Genomic DNA, 23,667 nt, shown 5'->3' with positions numbered 1-23,667 from the left:
TAGTTACAGGCATACTCCCCAACTTCCTTTGTAACTAGATGTGGCTGGATGATTCAGATCCAGCCATTTAGATGTAAGTAGAAGTGTGGTGTGGTGTTCCAATGAGACGCCTGAAGTGAGTTCTTCTAGAATAGACTGTGTATCATGACCTCCTGTCCCCTTCCTCTTTCCCTGGTCCTGAGATGTGATGGCTGGAGTTCAGCATTCAAGACCATGAGGTGCTCTTGAGGCTTAGAAGCCTGACATGAAGGCAGTAGATCAGGAAGACAGAATATGCTGAGGTCCTGGAGTCCAGAGAGCTGTGTCACACCCAGTTATGCACAGACCTAAAACATTTATATGAGAGAGAGAAAAGCCTTTCCTCTTAAGGCACTATTTTCTGTTATGATTAGCTAAATCTAATTCTTAATGAACCTTTGGTATGCGTTAACATCATCTGGGGACTCCATTTGAAAATACTGCTGTCTGGATACCAGTTCCAGAAGTTCTGAATTGTTTGGTATAGTCTCCAGCAAGTATCATTCTTTAAAAGCATCCCACGTGATTCTGATGAGTGACCAACCCACTGCCCTAATGTATGTGTGATGTGTGTGTGTGTGTGTGTGTGTGTGTGTGTGTGATGCTCACGAGTGTGCTTCCATCCATGTGTGCATGCACCAGAGACAAGAGCAGGATATGGAGTGCCTTCCTCTACTGCTCCCTCCTTATTGCCTTGAGACAGGGTCTCTTTTTGAAATGGGATTTTTTGCCATTTAGGATAGGCTGCCCAGCCAATGAGTTCTTGGATCTACCTGTCTCTGCTTCACAATGCTGAGGTTACAGGTGTGTGTAGCCATGCTTGGCATTCTCTGTGGGTGCTGGTGATCCAAAGTCTACATGCTTGTAGAGAAGTGCTTTCACTCACTGAGCCCTGCCTTCAGCCCCAACGAAGAGGGTCGTAGCTTCCCATCTGAGGTTCAGACTCAGGACCTTCAGATATGAGAGCAACTGATGCACAGCTGCTGCATGGAGAAGGCGGGCTCCCGATTTTTGCTGTCTTCTTTGTGACTGTTCACTGTGAGGAAGGGCTTTTTTTTTTTTTTCTGATTCCCTTGTGGTTCACATTCTGTTTCTGGAGCTACAGAGACTAGTGCTGGGATCAAGGCACAGGGGACTAATTTAAAACAAGGCATGTTTAGCTATTTCAGTCAGGGGGACTTCAGTGCTAATGTGACCACTGACAGATTCTAAGGCTTAGAAAGTGTCACAGTGGCGGAGCACTAAGACTGCAATTCGCTCTCATGTCTGAGGAACTGAGTGAGCCTATATGTTTCTCTCCCCTCTGCCAGGTTCAGTGGCCCTTCTGGAGACAGCAAGGACCTTGACAGTGGGGAACCGGAAGAAGGTAGCTACAGTCTGTCAGTGACAAACTGTAGCTGAGCTACTTGAAGGAGACAAGGACAGATCTAGGTTTTTCTATCTACAAAGTCAGTGCTTGCATATCTTAGGACTCTCCACGATGAATCAAAACTGAGTTTAATTTCGCAGGCTATCAATTATACCAATTGACAGCAATTTTCCTCTTTCCTGTCCAGAGGCAGAAACACGAAATGAGCACATGCTATTCCGTAAATGCCTCATTTAGAGCAAGACTCCCCAGCAAGTCTCCAGCTGCTTTATCTCTCCAGGTTCACTGGTAAGAACTGAAGCACATTCTTCCCGCCCCCCATGGATACACTGTGAATATACTCACTCTGAAAGACTCAATCCCGTTGAAACTACCTGTTTCTCCTTCCCTGTGCTAGAGAAGGGACCACCCATCACTATGAGTGTCTGTAATAAGCTAGTGTTGGTCAATGTCAGAGTATCCTTGGGGATAGTAAGAGTATATGATTGACATGAAAGGTATTGTGTAATGTGAAGAAGTCCATCTAATGACTGTATAGCCCATAATTTATGTGTGATAATGCAATATATGTAATCCTACTATGCATATAAACAGAGAAAGGCAGACGACATGATAATAAGATAGAAGTAGGGCTCTGGTAGGGACACGGGATGGAGAGCCTGAGGATATGGGAAGTGGCCCAGCTCTGCAGTTCATCAGGTATTGCCAGCAGTGTGGATGCTCTGGCTTTGCCTTGGCATCTCATTGATAGTATGGCATGGTTTCCTATTAGTCTGCCCCAAAGCCTTTGCAATGACTGGTGATGCATGTGCACGTGTGAGACACTGTATTTCTGTGGGTATAGAGAAAGAATGGAGGGGGACTTGTTTCACTAATACTTTATGTGACATCTGAGAAGCACTAGTTTCTGTATACACTATATTCTCCTGGTGGCTCTGATAGTTTGTGCAAAGTTTGCCTCGGTTGTCATTAAGAGATCTGTGTCATTTCTCAGGCATCTCCCAAACACAGTTGGTGAGTGGCGATGGCAGCAGGCTGGTGTCTGCCTCCCCACCCCATACCGAGCTTGACTCAGAAGGCATTTTACTTTAATTTGAGCAAAAGCATCTTTGAGGAGAAATGGTTTGTTTCTGTTTACTTCTCCTGGACCACAGTCCATTTCTGAGGGAAGGCAGGAATCTGCAGGTGGGAGCAATGGGAAAAGCTTGCCTGCTCTCTTGCTCACTGGATCACTCTCTGGCAGATGCTTAGCTAGCTGTCTTATAGGACTACCTGCTTAGGGATGGAGCTACCCATAGTAGGCCTTCCTGTGTCAATTAATAATCTAGACAATCCCCCACAGACACGACCACAGGCCAATCTGAGCTAAGAAACCCCTTAATTGAGGCTTTTTTCTCAGATGTCTCTCACCTGTGTCAAGTTAATAATGGTACTTTTGACACATACTCTTACCTCAGTAAGGAGGGCATAGTTGGCAGGAAAGAAACATAGAGGGGGGGGGGGGGCGTTGGAGTTCAAGTATTTTGTAATATTGAGACCATGGGGACATCTGCCAGAGAGATGTGTGGGGAGAAGTTTTGCCTGAAGCTCAGGTAGGTATCTAGACTAGGACTCTGTCTTAGTTATTTTTCTCTTATTAAGATGTGACATCATGACGAAGACAACTCATAAAATAAAATTTTAATTTGGGGGCTCACAGTTCCAGAGGGTCAGAGTCCATGACCATCATGGCAGAGAGCATGGCAGCAGGCAGGCAGGCATGGTGCTGGAGCTGAGAGCTGTGTGCTTACATCTGATTTACAGGCCAGAGACAGATTGAGCTAACTAGGAAGGGTGTGGGCTCCCAGTGACTCACCTCCTACAACAAGACTGCACCTCTGACAATTAGGCTGCATCTTCCAACCCTTTCCAAACAGTTTCACCAACTGGGGACCAAGCACTCAAATGTATGAGCCTATTCGGGCCATTCTCTCCCAAACCACCACAGCCTCTGTGGGGTCCCTCAGGCATCCTGAGCTGAAGAATTTTTGTACCACAAACTTTGCCCTCAGAACAGGAGCTAGAGCTTTCTCGGGATGGGGGCCTTATATGTAAATTCAGGGCTGCTAGCCAATCCAGCAGGCAATGTCCTCAAGGAATATGACATCAATCAAAAAGTGGATCAACTGGTCCAAGGAGCCAGTCAAACCACATTGGTCTGGATACCAGGCCAGGTGGTAGCCAAAGTGCTGGAGTGTCTCCACAAGGCCCCAGCTGATGCTACTCTGAAACAGACCGCAGAGAAATGTAGTGCAGACGTTATGGGCATTCCTAAGTGTGGGCTGCAGCTGTTCCATCATGGGAGGTGAAGGTGAAGCAGTGCCTACCACTCTACTGCCTCTGCTGTCAGAGGTGAGACAGGATGCTTTGGGTAAACTCCCTGTCTTGGGAGGCCAGCTGCCACTGGACATGGTGGTTCATCATATCTAAGAATGAGGATCCTGAGGTTCTAGCCACTGCTCCCGGGGGCAAGGTTTCAGATCCAGACTTCTATTTTTTTTTTAATTTAATTTTATTTTTATTGGATATTTTATTTATTTACATTTCAGATGTCATCCCCTTTCCCCATTTCCCCTCCCTAAAAACCCCCTATCCCATCCCCCTCCTCCTTTTTGCTTTTATACCATTTTAATTACATGCAAGTATTAAGGTCAGTTCTAGGTTGAAGAACTAGCAATACAATAGATGCAAATAGTCAAAGAACAAGCAAGGCAATAAAAAAAGATCCATGAACACTCCCTTGATCACTGTTTCTAAGGGCTTATCAGGATGACCAAAATATCTTGAGCCTACTTCCTGTCCTAACCAAGAGTCATTTTCATGTCTGGAGCCTACTTCCTTGTTCTAGCCTAAACTTTAGATTCTTGCCTGAAATTACTTCTTTGTTCTAGCCTAATGTCAGATTCTTGCCTGAAGGCCACTTCCTTGTCCTTGGCCAATGTCATATCCCTGCCAAGCAAGATCCAGACTTCTATAAACTGTCATCCGTGAGTTCCTTCTGTCTAGATGATGGGGCTTCATTTTGTCCCGGGCCCAAGGACCTGCATGGCTCCTGAAAGCTGATGCTGCTTTTTCCTCTTCTTCTTCCTCCTCTTCCTTCTCTTCTTCCTTCCTTCCTCCTCTTCCTCTTCTTCCTCTTCCTCCTCCTCCTTCTTCTTCCTCTTCTTCCTCTTCCTCCTCCTCCTTCTTCTTCCTCTTCTTCCTCTTCCTCCTCCTCCTTCTTCTTTCTCTTCTTCCTCTTCTATTTTTTATTTTTAAAGAGAAGATCTCTCATTGGCTTAGAACTTGCTAAGTAGGCTAGGCTAGGGCCCAGTGTTCTGTCTGTCTCTGCCTCTTTCAGTACTGAGGTCAAATATGTATGCCATCACACCTGACCCTTTCCCTCCTGAAGTCAGTATTGACTTTTGCTCTCACCAGTCCCGAGAGAGGCCTTCTGTACTTTGCTTTGTTTGAGCTCTCACCAGCATTCAGCTCTAGAACCCCTCCCTGCTCCCCCACCCCCAGCTCCTTCCCCCTGCTCTCCCAAGCTTGCTTTCTACCTACTGCTCTGGCTGCTCCCTTTCATCCTCTGGTCTCTGTTTATTAGTGTTTCTAAGAGCTCTGTGCTTTCTTCCCCCAATCTTGCATCATGCTGAGTTGTCATTTATGGAAAGCTTTCTGTATGAAACACAAGTGTAGAAATGACAGACACATTTTCAGTTCATTGTGGGAAAAATGCAAGCAATCAGGAAGTAAAATACAGTAGAGTGGCGGGCAGTGGTGGCGCACGCCTTTGATCCTAGCACTCGGGAGGCAGAGACAGGCGGATTTCTGAGTTTGAGGCCAGCCTGGTCTATAGAGTGAGTTCCAGGACAGCCAAGGCTATACAGAGAAACCCTGTCTCAAAAAACAAACAAACAAAAAAGAAAAACCACAAAATACAGTAGAGTAAGTGCTTGTACAATTTGAATTTGGTTTGACTCCTCCTAAACCCATGCTGGGACTGTCTTGGCGGTGTTGGGAGGCAGGGCTGTTAGGAAGCCACACACTACTTAAATTCATGCAAAAGCAAAAGGGCTGTATGGAAAGAGATAAAAACATGAGGCTTGGGTTTGCTTCAAATTCCCCGCTCTTGCAACAGCTACCTCAGGAAGACAGCTCAGTGGGTAAAGGCACTTGCCATCGGGTCTGACAACCTAAGATAGATCCCTAGACCCTAAACTCCTGCAAGTTGGCCTCTGACTTCCACACCTAGGCAATGGTATTCACCCCCACCCCCATGAGTAAATAAACACAAAAACATTAAATTCAAAAATTTTAAAGAGAACTCCCGCTGCAGGAAGGCATTGATTCCAAACCCATGCATATACAGAGAGCACTGAATGGACTCAGTAGGTGTTAAATTTGTAAAAAAGCACATGAAATGGGGAGGGAAATTTGGAAGGACAAATAGGGAGGATGACAGGGGAGGACTTGGCGGAGGGAGATGGAGAGTGTCTTGCATCCCAGCACATTAAATTCGTATATGAATTTAAAGCAAATATTTAATGAAGAGGATCATTCAACACAAAGAAGAACTTAAAAGAGACATCTTTTATGGATTCAGAAGTTTTAATTTCTCATCCTGTCAAGATGCCTGTAGCAGTATGCCTGGGATTCCAGCACTGGAACAGCAAAGCAGCCTCGCCCAGACAGGAAGCAAAGAAGAGATGGGTGCTTATGCTTAGTGTGTCCACCATGGGATAACTGATCTACCTGGCATCAGCTTGGCTTACTGCCCAGTCGTTCAGCCTGGAACCAGAGAGTTCCTCATGTGAGACACTTGTTTATGCTGACAAATGCCCGAGGCTCTTAATCTCACTGGCATCCAACCTGTCTCTCTGCCATCTTGCCCACTGTTAGGTGGCCCCTGGTGCTTCTGATAGGGGTCACAGATTAAGGGCCACAGTACCAGAGTAGAAGGAGAATGCAAAGGCTTTATTTATAGATCCCTGGAAGGGATGTGCAGTGGTTAGGGCAGCAAACCCACTGACCTTCCAGGGTCACACAAGACAGGAATGAGAAGTCAAAGAGAAAAGGAGGGAGAGGGACAGGTTTCCCAGAGAATATTTAAATTACTAGGTGGGGGTTACTTTAAATTCAACTACCGGTGACTAAATGGCCCTCTTGAAGGGAGCAGATGAAATTTGGACTTGAACGTATTCTTGAAGCAGTTCTCTCTCATTCTTGCTGGCCACAGGCTGAAGTCCTTGGGGGGAAGTGTTCTACTGCCGTGTACCACTGCTGTGGTCATGTGACTCCCCCTCTGAGTTCTAGAAATCACAACTCAGCTTGCAGTGTGCCAGGGACCCTATGAATGCGTTTCCAATATCCACTCTTATGCATGGCATTTAACAGGCCAGGAACCAAGGGCCCAACAGCCCAGGAAACTCTAGACTAGACAGCCCATCTTGAGGGAGACTAGGTTGGACCTACCAGATTCAGAAGTCTGTGTATTCTTTTTTGCAGCACAACTCTGATTTGCTTTATGGTTCTATGGTTCACACAGGGTGGCTCCCATTTTAAATGACTGAAATAAATTCAAACAGGCTTTAACAAAAAAAGCATGATTTACTACAAGGACGGAGCGTCTTGTGGAGCTGAAAGGAATGCAGATGGCTTCCAGAAGGAGCTGGAACCAAGAACCAGAACGCTCTGACTCTTTCCACTGGCTTGCCTCCTCGCTCGCACATCTGCCTCATTGCTCTTTGCCTGTCTCTGCTGAGTCTGTAGACGTGTAGATGGTGATACATAGCTGCTGCATGGTTTCTGCCATACGCTGAGATTAACTGTCCCTGAATTCAAATGCGTCAGACAGGCACCCATGCTGGGGCCAATCAGCGTTAAGAGGCCAAAACAATTTCACATCATTCAAATGTGGCTACCATGAGATTGGAAGGTGCTATCCATCATTGGAGTAGAGGGGGTAGGGCGGTGAGGATCACAGCAAGACTTAGCACATGCTGGGTGAGTACTTATTGCTTTATCTGGTTTTGAGAAGCCTTGCTAAGTAGCCAGGGTAGATTTGAACTTTCAATCCTCATGCTTCGGCCTCCTGAGTGCTGAAATCACATGAGTATGCCATACCTTTGTCTCCTCATTTGGTCATATGGTTTGCCTGCCACCCTTTCTGGGTAGTCTGGGCCATGAAGAAATCTAAGGCTGACTCTCCTACTTACTGGCCAAGCATACTGTAGCAAATCATTCTTCCAACTCACTCCTTATCACCCAACTGTCTGCACACACTTGCAAGAGCCGATCACACACACACACACACACACACACCTGCTCAGAAGACACCATTTTCTATGGGAGTTTGTCTGACTTTTCTCTTGGACTATAACAGCAATTCTCTAGGCTATTTTTGTCCACAGGAAGTGAATAACAACCCCCCCCCCCCCCACACCGCTCCAAATCTACTGCTCACTGCCTCTTTCTAGTGTTGGGCATCCTTTCCCAACAAGCCCTGCTTCCTACAAATGAATACCTTTGCTTGTATTGGGTGCAGTTTACTTAGGGCCCTTTGGAGTTGGGCATCCATTCGTGGCCCCTAAAGTATACTTCCTATCTTCTCCTGCAGTCGTAAAGGGAAAAAACAAAACAAAACAAGACAAACAAACCTCAAGGGGGAGGGATTGTGACCTTTTTTTTTTTCCATAGTGGCCCTAACTTGTAAATATAATAAAAGTGTGTTTGCAGGTCATTTGTGTAAAACTGGACTTCATCACATCACACAAATGCCACTGTTCCTTCAGTTTATGTCTCTCGCCAAACTATAAAGGATCATTTGGCCTAAAACACAGATGAAATTATAATTATGACCTTGGAATTTTCTTTACTGTTAAAATTGGATTCTGAGTTCATGCCAATAGCCCTGAACACACCAGCTTTCTGCATTTTCATTCCCCCAAGTGGCTCTGTCGTGTGCTCCCCGGACACTTCAGTGCGTGGTGGGGACGAATTCCTCAGCTTGAAAGAGGCTCTTGTTTGGTTTATTTTTTTCTCCTCCATTTACCAGGAAAAAGGAGGAGGAGGAGGAGAAGGAGGAGAAGGAGGAGAAGGAGGAGAAGGAGGAGAAGGAGGAGGAGGAGGAGAAGGAGAAGGAAGGAGAAGGAGAAGGAAGGGGAGGAGGAGGAGGAGGAGTAGGAGAAGGAAGGAGAATGAAGGAGAAGGAAGGAGAAGGAAGGAGAAGGAAGGAGAAGGAAGGAGAAGGAAGGAGAAGGAAGGAGAAGGAAGGAGAAGGAAGAAGAAGAAGAAGAAGAAGAAGAAGAAGAAGAAGAAGAAGAAGAAGAAGGAAGAAGAAGGAAGAAGAAGGAAGAAGAAGGAAGAAGAAGAAGAAGGAAGAAGAAGAAGAAGAAGAAGAAGAAGAAGAAGAAGAAGAAGAAGAAGAAGAAGAAGAAGAAGAAGAAGAAGAAGAAGAAGAAGAAGAAGGAATTTTCCAGCAGTCTTTGTTTATCTGGATCCCTGAGCTCACCTGCCTGGGATGAAGATTAGGCCCTTAGGGATGACCTGCCAGATAAGCAGGTGTGACCCGGCCTCTTACTTCATGGCCGTGTTATGTAACCTCTGTGGGCCGTTTTTCAAGGCTCTTGCTTATTGCAGCTTTAGGGGATGATTTCATCCCGCTTTCTAACTTGGAACCGGGCAACTTTACATTCCCAGCAAACAGATGGACAACAAGGTTGAAATAGGATCCTGTACTGAAATAGTCTTTGACTCACACTCTCTCCGCTCACGTGGGAAACTTGCCTCTTTCCTCTTGCAGAGGACCAACCCCGAGAATTCAACACACCCGGAGTTGCTGGCCTCTTAACGTACATTTTAGATCTTCCTTCTTCGCCAAGGTTGGAATTCTGCTAACACGGCAATATTATCCAGTTTGCATTGGCAGAACACCTGGCCTTTTGCCCCAAGTCAATGTTAAAAATTAAAATAAAAAATTTTATGCCAACCTTCTATTTCTGGCCACCTCCCTGCTCCCCAAATGTGCTGACAAGAGAGAAAAGGGGAGCTTGATTTCATAGTGATTTTATTTTGGGAAGTGAGGCTGGGATGGTACTTAGTTGTCTCAGGGTTCTGGTGGGACTGGTGTACCAAGAGCTTCCTGTGTGACTCCAGGATTCACTCGTGGTGCCGCTTTAAGGAGCGATGGAGCCTCAGTGGATGGGTCGCTCAGAGGACTAAATGAGGTGTGGCTTAATCAGAGCACTTGGGTAAGATCATATTGTCAGGTTCACAAAGGCTCTGATTGCTCTGAGACCAAAGCCATCCTCACTCCATAAGAAAACAGCCTATAACAAGCAAGGAGTAATCTACTTAAAGGCTTGCCCACTCCAAGAGGGTTATAGCGGATGGATGCCTTTCAGTCCAGCGTTGCCGAAAGGGGTAATGATGTTCACGCCTTTGTGATTACACAAAGTGAAGTGTGTGCATATATTTTATGTATATAAATATATATATTTATATATTTATATATATTTATATATTTATATACATAATTTATATGTATATAAATTTTATATATTTATACACATAATTTATATGTATATAATATATACATATAAAATATATTTATATATTATATAAATAATATAATCTAAATATAAATATATATAATAGAAATATAATAAAAATATAATATAATATAAATATATAAAATATTATATATATATAAATATATGCACTTGTATGAGTATGACATGAAAGTAGAAGGGGAACTAAACAGAGGTAGAAAAAGTTGTAAAGGGGGACAGAGTTAGTGAGGGACACAGAGGGGATGGAAAACATCCCGTGTCATGTGCAAAACTCTGGATCTAACTCTGTGTGTGTGAATGTGACAAGACAACAGGAGGACTATTTGTGGGGAGGCGTCAGCAATGGGGGAGAAGTGACAGACCGGGTTGTGGGAGGGGCAAGTTAGAACTTGCGCAGTCCAATGAGACATACGTATGAAAATGTCACGGCGAACCCTTTTATTTTGCGATCTGACTCTGAAAGTTAATCAAGAAAATGATAAGTCCTGAGCGGCTTCTTGTGGGCGGGCAAGCTCTCTGTCAGTGACCCGGGCTAGGGAAGAATGGCCTCTGTAAGTGGAAAACCACAGAGATCCAATCCATGAGAAACCTGAAGGCCTCAGGAGAGAGAGGTGGGGCCAGAACTCAGAGTGGACCTGAGAAAGCCTAAGGATTGCTGCTGAGCGTAGCCAGGGCTGCTACCTTGAATTTCATTTCACATACAGTAGTTATTAGACTGTCAGATGGTCACCCCTGTGATACATTAGTGTAGCATTCAGGCGTATGGTTGGATTTCATGAAGTCAGTTGATTCAAAGAGTTTAAATATTTAATGTTTTATGTAATAATGACTTCAAAGTAAAGGAGTGAATATATCTGTCGTTAAGCGAATGTTTGCTGAAGTCACGGGCCGACATCTTAGAGGGTTCAAGGGTGTTTTTCTTGAGTTATAGGTGGAAGCGACTGGAATCTCAACTGAACCCCAGATGGTTAAGCTTGTTCCACATTGGGGACAACACTATGCTTACACTATGTTTCACTGACAGTTTCCTGGACTGTCACTCACTAACTATTTAAAAACAGGATACTTCCTTTGCTAAATGAGGTAGCAGCCTTGGAGAGGCTGAAGCTGGTGAATCTGAGATTGAAGTCAGCCTGGTCTACGTTGTGAGTTCCAGGATGCCCAGGAGTATGTAGAGAAAGCTGTAAAATCAACAAGGGGAGGAAGAGGGAAAGGGAGAGGGAGAGAGGGGGGTCAGGAGGAGGAAGAAGAGGAAGGGAGGGAGGAAGAGAAAGACAGTTTGTGAGTACATCCTCATACACAATGAGGATGATGACAACAATAACGTCGATGGTGATTTTGTTGTTTTTGAGACAGTTCTCTTTGTAGCTCTGGCTGTCCTGGAACTTGCTCTGTAGACTAGGCTGGCCTCAAATTCAGAGCTCTTGCCTGCCTCTGACTCCCGAGTGCTGGGATCAAAGGCGTGTACCACCAATGCTGCCCAGCTAGATTACTGTTTATAGTGAATACTTTTGTGAGGATGAAAAGAGAGAATGTATATATAAAATGCTGGGTACCAAGTTCCATGCCCACCACGAAGTAGCAGGAGTCACATGGTAATGGAATCTGTCCTTCCTTCAGATTCTTCTGAGCTGAGGAAGCCCCCACTCTCTCATAACAAATACTCAGAAGACTCTGAGAAAACAACTCCCCTCTCCCCTGGCTAAAGTATCTGCTGATTCCTTTGTCGGAAGTTTGGAATTTCCTTGATGATTCTAACTTCCTCTGCTCCTTGTCTGGGCCTTAGGTCCTCCAGGCTGGTGTGCTACAAGCACAGGCCCTTCCAGCCTCACTGAAACAGTTCAGCGGTTACTTGTTTTAAACATCCCTGTGGTCCCCCTTTTACCTGGAGTCTTTAGAGCTTCCTGAGGCCTTGATATGCAAGACCCAGGCTTGTCTCTGGTATCACAGGTGGACAGTGGCTTTGCCTATTGCAGTGCTAAGGGGGTCGGGGTTGAAATATCTGAAAGGGAAAATTTAAGCCAGGCACAAGAGAGGAGTTTGCAGGCCTTTAATTTGTTTTGATTAAATTCCAAGATGATACAATCATCTGACTATTAAAATAATTAGTTGCCTTGTTTTCTGCAATGGTTCCTGACTGGCAAATTAGAATACATTTGTGGTGGGATAATGAAACATGAGCTGTGATCTTCCCTCCCTCCCTCCTTTCCTCCTTCCCTCCCTTCCTCCCTCCCTTCCTCTCTCCCTCCATCTTTTTCTTCCTTCCTTCCTTCCTTCCTTCCTTACTTACTTACTTCCTTTCAGATTTATTTCATGTATGTTTACTGTAGCTGTCTTCAGACATACCAGCAGAGGGCATCAGATCCCATTACAGATGGTTGTGAGCCACCATGTGGTTGCTGGGAATTGGGAATTGACCTCAGGACATCTGGACGAACATTCAGTGCTCTTAACTGCTGAGCCATCTCTTCAGCCCTTCCTTTCTTCCTTCCTTCCTTCCTTCCTTTCCTTCTTTCTTTCTTTTTTTCTTGTTCTTTTTTTTTTTTAAGACAGGTTCTCACCCTGTATCCCAGGCAGATAGGGAAGTCACCAAGTCTTGTTTCAAACTCCACCAGTCCTCCTGGCTCCGCCTCCCACATGCTGGCATTACAGGTGTGAAACATTAGGCTTAGCTGATTTATTTATTTATTTATTTATTTATTATTTATTTATTTATTTTCTGGTATTAGGGATTGAAACTAGGCTAAGCTATATAAGTGCTCTAACTACTTAGCCACAACTTTAGCCCCGGACTTATTCTTGAGAAGGGTAGGACCTGATCTTAGGACTGTGAGGCGTTTCAGAGGGCAATTCTTTGGAAACGTGCAGCAAATATAGAATTATTAACCTACTTGGCCAAAGTAAAACTGTAGCAAACATAAGAAGTGAGGGGTTTTGGAGGCTACATCCCCACATCAGGATCCATTATGTGAGAATTCAGTGCTCAATATACAAACCCAAACCCTAACTACTTGAAAATGAGGAAATATTCTTCCAAAGGAAAAATAATCAACTTTTGAGAGAGTCACAGAAAAGAGAACTTGATGCTCAAGTCTTTAGGGCATTGCCTATACTAAAAACTTGACAGAGGGAAAATTCCGTTACAGTAAATGTTTTTATTCATGAAATAAGGGCCAGCTGAAACACCTGCTCCCCAGAGAAACTCCTTCCAAACTCACGAATATATGGATGGGAAGAAGAGCCCATACGTTAGATTTAATAGAATAGAAGAAAAAACATAAGGGGTAGAAATGACAGGATCATGCAAAGAGTAAAAATCTCAAAGGTTAGGAATGCAGACAGACACAACCACGTACTCGAGAGTTAGAGAAGGTAGCGTGAGAATTAAATATGTAGATAACAGGTACAAAACTCAGCGAAGACTAACATGAAAAATATGGAAGAAACAGCTCTTAAGTATAAATGACCCAAGCTGACTGGAACTGGGGATCCCAGTGGGTCAGTTAGCACAGAGCCCAACACGTCTCTCCTTGTGAGCCTTTTGCTCCTTGCTTGGGATTTTGTTGTTCTTCAGAGAGAAGTTTAACTATGTATCAGAACAAGGTAGGATGATAGTCTTCTGCTGCACACATCAGATCTTACCACAGTCTCATCCAACAGTGGGTTCAAATGTGAGACTTTGAAGAAAGTCTGGAGACAGAATGAGTGTGACCCTGATTCCCCTCCCCTCAGTCCTTTCCAAACGAAAGGGAGCTAACACATCCTTTCCGGCTCCTTTTGCTCCATTATCATTTTCATGTGTTGGTTAGCACAGATTCATTATAAAAAGCATCTACCTTTAAAGACCAGCAGGTAAGGCACGAGCTGGGAAAATGGATAACGTCCCTGCTTTGGTGGCTAAGCACAACTAACTCACTCCATCCCAACGTGGTAGGAAGTGGCCAGGCTGCCTGCTGGTGAGCTCACAAGTCTGCATGGACTCCACATGGTGGTTTTGCAATTTCTGTGTGCTCCCAACCAATGAAGTGTATATGGGTTTGCCATGTTAGACATCATTTTGAAGGGAACCTTTCTGCAGAGAATGGGCTAAAAAGGTTCAAGTTATATGAAAGATTAAAGACCAAATTTCAATTTTTTTCCACGAAGGTGATAATGGATGCCTAATTTTCAAATCCACCGAAGCAGTATCGGTATCAACTTCCAAAGTTTGTAACTGTCTTAAGAACCCTCTGCCCCAACAGGACAGTGTGAACCTGTGATCTGTAAGCTGAAGCTCTGCCCTCCCACCTCCCCTTGTTTCACGCTGTGAGGTTTTTAAATCAATTTTGTGCACTTGGAATGTGATGCTCTCTTTACACATGTGTGGATGATGCCATTTAGCCCGGCGTCAGAAAAGGGCTTTGTATGGTTAAATGCTTCTAGCTTTACAGCAGTGCACCAAATGTTTCGCTTAATCTATTGTTTGACTTAATCTATTACTTTGAAAAGCTTTTGTTTTTCTAATTTATGGTACCAAAGTAGAATGGTTAGGAAAGTTGTGAATTGAATTAGTTTTGGCTTCAAAGCTTACAGTGAAAATTAAAATTTTCATTTTGAGCTAAGGTCTCGATTGTCGTGTAGCCCAGGCTGGCTTTGAACTCATGATGTTCTCACCTCAGCCACATGTGTGCTGGGTTTACGTCTACCACTGTGCATACCAAAACCCAGTTTAAATGAAAAGATAGATATTGAATATATGTGGGAAAGGTGGTAGACGTAGGGGACAACCTGTGGGGGGTCAATGCTTTCACTGTCATCATGTAGGTTCCAGGGATAGAACTCAGGCTGGGCAATAAATACCTGGAATGCTGAGCCATCTTGAGAAGCCATTCAGTCTTCCATTCAGCTTCTCTTATGTCAGACTGCAATGGTTTTATAACAATGCCCATTATATAATATATGTTATTGTTTTATACATACACGAACTGATTAATAAGTTCTATTCAGTTTATTAGTCTCAGATTTTATCTGGTTTTCGTTTTTAGTTTTTTCCCCCCTTTAATTTAGGGTATTACTATGTAGCCCAGGCTGGCTTTAACCATGTGGCAATTCTCCTGTCTCGGCCTCCTAAGTGCTGGCATTTCAAGTATGTGGCCCCCCCACATCTGGTTTGAAAACTTTAAATTTGCTTTGGCTTTAATTGGCTAAAATTACTCTTATATGATTTATGATTAATAATTATTAATCAAGATTTTGATGTGGCTTTTCTTTGGGAAGATCTGAAATTGAGATCAGGAGAGGACCCGTTATTGCGATGTTCAGTAGGATTAGGCTGGTGAGCAATTTATAGACTATGTTCTCACTCAGGAAGATAAAAATACCTTCTAGATTATAGTGTTTAGATTAGCTTCTGAGACATATCAGTGGGCTATTTATTTTTCTAGGCTAAATGAGGCTCTTCTTGCTCAGGCTGTACGAGGGCTTCCTTCTTCCTACCTGGTAGAGTATCTCTGGGTTCTTTTTCTGGCCCCTTTCTCTCCTTCCCTTTTTTTGCTTCCCTTCTTGATGTGTGTCATTGACTCAGTCTCTATTTTATGCCAGGCCAGGACCACAGTGTACAGCCGAGCGTGGCCCCATCCCAGAGGTTCACATTCTGTTCCCCTTCCTAGGATCTGGCAAGTGCAAGAGCTTCTGTTTCAACGGGCACCGTGCGGAGCGACTTTAGAGATCTCACACTTACTTACGCAACAGCCTATACGTGTTGTATACCAAACTCACAGAAAATAATCTTATGTGTGAGAGTGTTCTGTCTGTATATATGCCTGTGTATGATATTGCAGGCAGTGCCCTTGGAAGCCAGAAGACAGCATCTGATCCCTCGGGAGTGGAATTATAGCTGTGAGCTGCCATGTGGTTGCTGAACATTGAGCCCTGGTCCTCTAGAAGAGCAGTCAGTGTTCTTAACCACTGAGCCATCCCTCAGCCCTTTATTCCTCTTTCTTATTATTCGATGAAAAGGCTGAGTTTGACTGGATTATGTTAAATAACTTACAGGAGGTCACGTGGCTATGAAGAGTTTGTGTGGGTCAACCATGTTTCCCTTACAGGATGCCACTACCTCTTATGGGTGGTAATTTCAGCTGTGGCGACTGCCTCAATGAGCACAGTTCCTAATTGGCTTTCTACTCAGTTCTACTTGATGGACCTTGTACTCGGCCCAGAGGATCATGAGATTCTGTAGCACTGAAGCTTCCTCTTAACCATCCCCCACCCCCAGCAACACCAGCAGCCTGGTCCCTGCTGCCTCTCATGCCCTACATCCAACAGATGCTGAATTCCATCAATTCTGTTTCTGAAGTCTCTTTTCCATTTGCACCTTAGCTCTGTCTACCTTATGAAAGCTTCTCTAAAATCTCAAGTCTAGGGGGCTGGAGAGACTGCTCTTCCAAAGGTTCTGAGTTCAATTCCCACCAACCACATGGTGGCTCACAACCATCTGTAACGGGTTCTTCTGACAGTGTACTCACATATATAAAATAAATAAAATCTAAAACAACAACAACAACAAAACCCAAAAAAAACCCTCAAGTCTAAGTCTAACCTCATGTCACTAGCCACTCACCCTACCTGGCTCAGTCTTCTCCAAGATCCCCTTCTAAGATGCTTGAAGACCCAGATTGAAACCATGATCCAAAATAAATACTCCTTGATTGTCTTGCCTTCCTTCAGTGAGCTGACTTTTCTCTGTGTCACCACAGCACCTGGTCTTCCAGAATGCCATATGGTCACAGCATCCTACTAAGTGGTTTGTTTGTCCCACTCTCACTTGGGGTTGAGAGATCTGGCTCAGCCTTATCTTTCTAGCCCCAGGCAGCCTATCTGAGGGATCAATAGACACCGAAGGGGACAAATAGCCTTCTGTAGACTCCTTAGGCAAGTCTGAAGGAGTCGCTTGCCTATTACTGTAACTTTCAGTGTATTTGGCACTGAATCTTGACTGAATTTTCTTTCTTTCTTTCTTTCTTTCTTTCTTTCTTTCTTTTTTTTTTTTTTGTAAATTTGCATCCACTTTGATGTGGTTCAGTTCTATTAAAGTCTCTGTGTCCAAAAAGCAGCATGATTGTGCCTAACCTGTTTTTTCTTTCATGCTGGCTGTGGCTTCTCCCCTTATCCTGCTGATAAGAGCCTGCACCTTAATTGCAGGGTGATGTAAAAAGTGGACTCTGTGTTGAACTTTGGCTTGAGGCTCAGAAGATTGGTGTCAACACTGAGGAATGACCTGTTCTGTTAGGAGGTGCTCTGTTTATCTTCTCTGTCTCTCATCCATCAGGAATGGCTACTGCACCAATAATCTTTTGGGGGGGGGGGTGTCGGTTACTTGGGACCCTAAGCCCCACTCAATCTGAAGTTAGCTCTTCATCATCATTTTCGCCAATACATATCTTACTCACTAAACCAAGTTCGATCTTATCACAGGGTCTCACCCAGCCCCTTAACTCTCCCTAAACATCTTCTTTAAACTCATTTGTTTGGGTTAAAATAACTAGGACTTTGCAAGCTCACATGTCTTCTGATTGTGGTCCTCTCTTTTTTGGTTTTTCAAGGTAGGGTTTCTTTGTGTAACCCTGGCTGTCCTAGAACTTACCCTGTAGATCAGGTTGGCCTCGAACTCAGAGATCTGCCTGCCTGAGTGCTGGGATTAAAGGCCTCTGCCACTCTGGCTTTTAGGTCCCTATTTATACTCTACTGTCTGCAGTCCCTCTCCTCCCACTCTCTCTAGCTTTACACACACACACACACACACACACACACCGTGTTCTGGACTTGGCTTTCACGGGAGCTGAGAGGTGGACTGCTTCTTTACAGTACGGTTTACCTGTCCCAGGAAGCATCTGTGAGCCCATTCCCCTTAGGAAGTACATCCTGACCTTAGTTGCTAAAGTAAGCTTGCAGAGAGCCTACAGAAAAATCCCTGTGCCAGAGATCGTTCAAAACGGCAATGTTCAACAGGTTCGGGCCTGTACTTGTGACCTATGGGGGCCGGCAGTGAGAGTTAGGGTTTGCCATTTATTAAAAACAGGGCACTAATTAAATATCCACGGTCATGGCACACTATTCCTGTTTTCTGGCTTAGCTGTCAGATTGTCGTTTAAATGAGAACACAACTAGTTACCTTACTTTTGCTTTTTACATCTTTTGTTGACAAAGCACTTGAAGTGAAATCACTGTAAGTACACTGAGGCTTCTAACTTGATTTGCCCACATCAGACACACTTGGACAGCCGAGGTACACACTTGAGTCAAAGTGGGGCTTGGGGCACGGTGGGGAGGGAGAGGTGAGCAGGCAAGTCAAGGGCTGTTAAAAGCAGAAGAGGAAAGTGGCCTGTGAAGACACAGAGAGACAACAAAAGCTGCAGGCCAAGGTGAAGCTTGCGGGTGAGCCGGAGGAAGCGCCGTTGGGGGTGCTGCATGCACCCAGCCCGGGATCCCTGGGGCAGCGCCAGGTCCCTGACCTGAGAGCCACTGTTCTGCGCTCTGCCTGCATGGGATCGGACAGGGTTAAGGCCATCACCTGCAGTCGAAGTGCGACCCAGATGGGAAGTAGGAAGTGCGGCGCCGAGCTTCCTGTATAAATAAACGCTCTGGCTGCTGCGCCCCAGCTGCTGGCTGGTTCTGCAAGGTTCCTGCCTGTCAAGACAAGGAGGCGGAGAGGGACTCCTCCTCTTCCCGAGCTGTAGGTCTGGGCGTGGAGTCCTGTGGCGATCCTGCAAAAGTGTAAAGCTGTCAGCCAGGCGGAGCACTCAGGGAGAGGGGAGAGAATGAGAGAGCCCTACCTCCCCGGTGTGCCAGCTGCCCCGGCTGGCCCAGGCTGGACCTGCTAGAGAGACGCCAGCAGCCCGAGGACCTCAGCTCCAGCCAGGTAGGTCTAGAAGGGGTACTTGTGCGCAGGATGCAGGCGGTGCAAGCCAGGAAGGCTGCTAAATACGGACAGGACAGGACGGGACAGGACGGGACCGAAGCTACCCCGTGGTTTTTGCTAAATTCTGTTTCCAGGGTTTAAGCCATGCAGAACTGCATGCATTTCAATGCCTCAAACACCTGTTAGCTTTATTTACTTATTTTTTTTGTTTGTTTAAAAAATAGGTGCTTTTTGAAAAGGTCGAAACAAATTAGTTTACTTTCTAATAAAGTGATCTTTATAGACTTTATCATAAATTGCATATTGGACCAGTCCTCTGGTGTGTCTGGAGGAGAGACTTGACAGTTGGCTGTCTACCTTCAGTTATTTGGAAATGCACAGTAATATATTGACACACAAAGCTATGAATAATACATTACGTTAACCATGGAGTCTGGGCTATACGTTATGGTGATTATTTTTTATCAGGTAATTGCTGATAAGAGAGAGAGAGGGAGAGAGAGAGAGAGAGAGAGAGAGAGAGAGAGAGAGAGAGAGAAGCTCTGCCCTGTTTTCAAGTTGATGTTAGAATGAAACCGATGCCATTTTCACAGAGGATCTCTTGGCTAGTTTCTCCCAGGGCCCCTTTTCAGGGATTCTGCTGTCAATTTTCTGCACCCCCCCCCCCCCCCCCCGATTTCTCAGAAGACAGTTCTCTGTATGTTTCCATTGGCTGTCCCTTTCTTGGAGTTTTCAGCCCCAGGTACCTTATCCAAACCTGCTGGAACTCTTAACAGGACCACGGGGGTGGGGGGTGTGGGGGGGTGGGGGGGAGGTGGGGGGGTGGGGGGGTGGGGGTGGGTCTGGTTAGGCACTTCTGATTGTTGGTTTTAACACCAGAGGTATGGCCCGAAGGATAATGTCCTCAGCATTTCTGAAGCAGCAGATGAGGGGTGTCTCTGCCCAGAAGCAAAATAAATGAACTTTGAGATGACTCAGTGTTTAGGGTGTGGGTAAGAGGCAAAAGGAGCCCAGCTAGTCTTCACTGGGCTGCTGGCAGTTAAAGTATCTGCTGCAGCTTTCCCTGAGGTGAATTTCTTGTTCTCTGCTTCTCTGATTCGTCCTGGCTCCCTCCTCCTCACTGGATCTTTGGAAACCTCACTCCTTCTCCTCATGGGCATCAGACCCTTAAGTGTTTCTGAAACTACCTTGAACACAAAGAGAGGGAGAAGAAAAAGGAAAGAAATCCAAAGCAGACCATGAAGCCACTTGGCGATAGCTGTATAATGAAATCCACGGCTACGAGTCCCCCCACCTCCTGCCCTTGGGCACCTTTGGTTAGCATTTTCTGCTTTTGAGTGGGCATCAAGTTGGAAGTGGTGGAGGGAGGGGGGGAAGGGGCGGGGAGAGAGAGAAAGAGACAGAGAATGAGTTAGTTCTGTTTCCAAAGTACCTTCTAAGTGCCTTCACTCATCCAGAGTTAAGAACAGCAAGATTAACGCGTGCAGCGAATGGGAAAAAAAGATGTCAAGTGGCAGAATCTGAGCATGTGGATCTTTATTGAAAATAAACAGTAAGAGAAAACTTAACCTAAAACCCCCCCAGGCCATCACCCTAGATAACTTCGCCTGCACTATCGTGTTGGAAGGCAGACTTGAGTGTGGTCAAACACCGACCATTTACCCAGGGTTTTACAAATATTTACAGTCATCGATGCCAAATATCTTTGTGCTGAGAGCCCCAAAGAATATTCTCAGCATTCAAAAGCCCCATTCTCATGAATGGTCTCAGTTCACTGGCAGTATTTTTTAAAAGGCATCCAGATTTCTAAACTAGGTCAGTGTAAGACCCGTCTTTTTAAAAATAATCAGTTTTGGGATCTCAGATTATGAACCCCAATTTTCTCGGCCAAATTGTACAGGCAAAATGAAAAGTATGCTCTCTTTAGCAAGGAAAAAAAAAAAAAAAAAAAAAACCACTGTATTTTATCTGCCCAGCAAGATGATTTAGCTTCCTGGAAAACATCTTTGTTTTCAACAGTGTGAATACTTTTAATCAGGACAAAAAAGAATGTGTATTTGAAATTTCTTTCTGGAAAAATTGTTTCAATATTTTAGACGCCTGGGAACATTTAGACACACTGGGAATTGTTTCTCTGAAGTTTATGTGAGTCCAGCCTTCTGCGTCTCCCCTGGCTTTGGCATGGCATCGCGTTCCCCTTAGGTGGGATTCTTGGTATTTGATATTACCAGTTGAGGCAGCTGTCAGGAATCATCTGCCCTCAGAGGATGGTGCAAGAGCAAAGTCCAAACCGTTCCGGGGACTGATCCTACTTCATGTAACTGATTATCCTGGATGTGGGAAAGGGACCGGGTTTGCCATGCAAAGTCATGCTTGGCATTTCAAGGAGTAGTTGTCTGATGCCACTGCCCCTCACTCTATAGACTTTTCTTCCAGAGATTTCTGCCTTAAATTGTAGATGCTCCCTAGTTATACTAAGTTACCAATGGCCTTGCTTTTGATTTGTTAGGAGTGAATGTGGATGAGGACCAGGACTTTAATATATAGTCATAAAATTTGTCTGTTGTCAAATGACTCTTTTCAATGCGGAGGACATAAAGACAGGTAAAAACTCGTGGCCTCTGTCCTGAAAGAACTGTTGTTATACTTGGAAGCAAATTTCAATAGGTGGCAACTTTTAATTTATATTGTTTTACCAGAATACAAAAACTATTTTGATGGTTCTCATTTCAATCATGTGCTTTTTGATACTTGATTTTTGATACGGTTTTCCTGATATCGTCTGAGTCTTGCGTAAGCTAGAGCCCTGTGACTTGCCCCTGTGTCTCTTTAATCTCCCCTTGTCTGATTTTTGCAGTGCAGAAGTTTAAACCCAAGATCTCATACATGATAATCTGGCTTTCTAACCCTGACCTACACCCTCAGCCTCAAACATTTATGTAAAATGTTTTTTTTTTTAAATGCATTATATTGATGGATTGATTGTGAGTATGGAGGTCAAAGGACAATCATCAGAACCTTTCACCTTGTAGGTTCAGGGGATTGAAAGTGAGTTGTCAGACTTGGTGGTAAGCGCCCTTCCCAGCTAAGTCATCTCAACAGCTTTAAATGTTTTATCTTCATCTTTCAGTGGGATGTTAGTTTGCTACTAACATTTTTTTTTTCATCTAAATTTGGCATTTACCATTAGCTGGTCATTGAGTAGTTTAAAGCCACCGTGTCACACTGCAGTAGTTGTTAAAAACAGAAAACTTGGGAACTGGAGAGATGGCTCTGTAGTAAAGGGGAGTTAGGACCCAGGTTTGGTTCCCAGCATGCACATGGCAGCTCATGCCTGGTTGTAACTCAAGTTTCAGGGGGGATCTGATGCCTTCTGGCCTCTGTGGGCATCAGTCATACATGTGGTACAAACACATACACACAAGCAAAAAAAAATTATACACATTAAAAGAAAGTCTTAAAAACAAAACAGAAACCTCTACAACTCTGAGAGTAAAAGTGCCAGTACTTCTTCACCATGGGATGAGCAGCTTCTTGTGGGTAATTGAACTCTTTTTTTTTTTTCCTTTCTTCTTATTAAAATACTTAATCTATTTCATATACATGCACCTATGTGAGTTTAGGTGCATCATGTATGTGCAGGTGCCTTTGAAGTCAGGGAGTATCAGATTCCCCTGGAGCTGAAATTACAGATGGTTGTGAGTCACCTACTGTGGGTGCTGGGATCCATGGTGTGGGTTTTGGGAATAGATCCAGGGTCCTTTGCAAGAGCAGTAAGGGCTTGTAACTGCTGAGCTGTCTCTCCAGCCCTTTTCTTCATGGAGTTGTGGCTGAAACCATATATCCACAAGGTTTCCTGCATTATGCGACGTCATGTGCTGAGAAGTTCCCCAACCAGCTTCCTTCTCTATCACCTCAGTAGCCTATCTCCTAACAGGTACAGAATTTGGTTCATTGTGGTTTGACTTTCTTTCTGCATTATGGATCCCAGTCACAAGATTATTTGGGAGAGGCATGCAAGAATATATGCCCCAAACTTTCTTCATTGTGAGCAGTTAGCGATATTAGCCACTCTACTTCCACACTAGCCTCATGGAAGTTTGTTTCTAATTAAAATTTCTGTGGAAGCTTAAAACTTTTACAGGAGGGAGTAATATTTACATATGCTTTTATTCATTTGGAGAAAATTGTTTTTTGGGTTTAGATGTTCATACTTTGGTGACTGTGGTTTCCTGGTAATGTCCTGACCCTAGAAGGCAGCCCAAGTCTTGTTCTGTGGGGTTTTCTGAAACACCACATCTCCTCCATCTGTTAATTACATTATTGTCCAACCTGCCTGTCAGAGACATTCCTTCCTGCTCTGGGGCTTTGTTGCTGTGCCAGGCAAGGGGAAGAAAATTATTCAGTGGGGCTGGATGAATAATTGTGGGAGGCGAGAGAACCAACGTTAAAGAAAGGGGTGGGTGGGACATGGCAGTGGTAAGGAGGGAGCTGCCATGGCAGATGTAAAATCATAGCACCAGGAACAGTGAGCTGTGGGTCTCATGCCCACACCTACCATCTTTGATAATTTTGTATTGTTAGGAAAAGCTGGAATGAACCTCACCCTGCAGTATAAAGAAAAAAAAAATATATGTGTATATATATATGTGTATATATATATATATGTATATATATATATATATATATATATATATATATATATATATATATATATATATATGGAACAGCATTTTGTAAGGATAAAACTAGACATCCCAGATGCACTATATTTTGGAGGGTTCAGAGTT

At 44.3% G+C, this 23,667-nt stretch overlaps 1 protein-coding gene across 2 annotated transcripts in view; it reads left to right on the top strand.

The window, feature by feature from the left end:
• The window catches only part of Rnf144b (ring finger protein 144B), a 131,883-nt gene that overhangs the window by 54,700 nt on the left and 53,516 nt on the right, over nucleotides 1-23,667 (top strand). Inside the window, exon 1 of one of the 2 annotated variants that reach the window (XM_076939078.1) lies at nucleotides 18,714-18,877. The exons of the other annotated variant lie outside the window; for it this stretch is intronic. The gene's annotated coding sequence lies outside the window, so the exon portion shown is untranslated. Of the gene's footprint in view, nucleotides 1-18,713; nucleotides 18,878-23,667 lie in introns of those variants that run through there. 2 annotated transcript variants of the gene reach the window in all.

This window comes from Arvicanthis niloticus, chromosome 8 (assembly GCF_011762505.2).
Source record: "Arvicanthis niloticus isolate mArvNil1 chromosome 8, mArvNil1.pat.X, whole genome shotgun sequence".
Lineage (NCBI taxonomy): Eukaryota > Metazoa > Chordata > Mammalia > Rodentia > Muridae > Arvicanthis > Arvicanthis niloticus.
The sequence above is the reverse complement of the archived record's forward strand: the minus strand, read 5'-3'. Positions and strand labels throughout refer to the sequence as shown.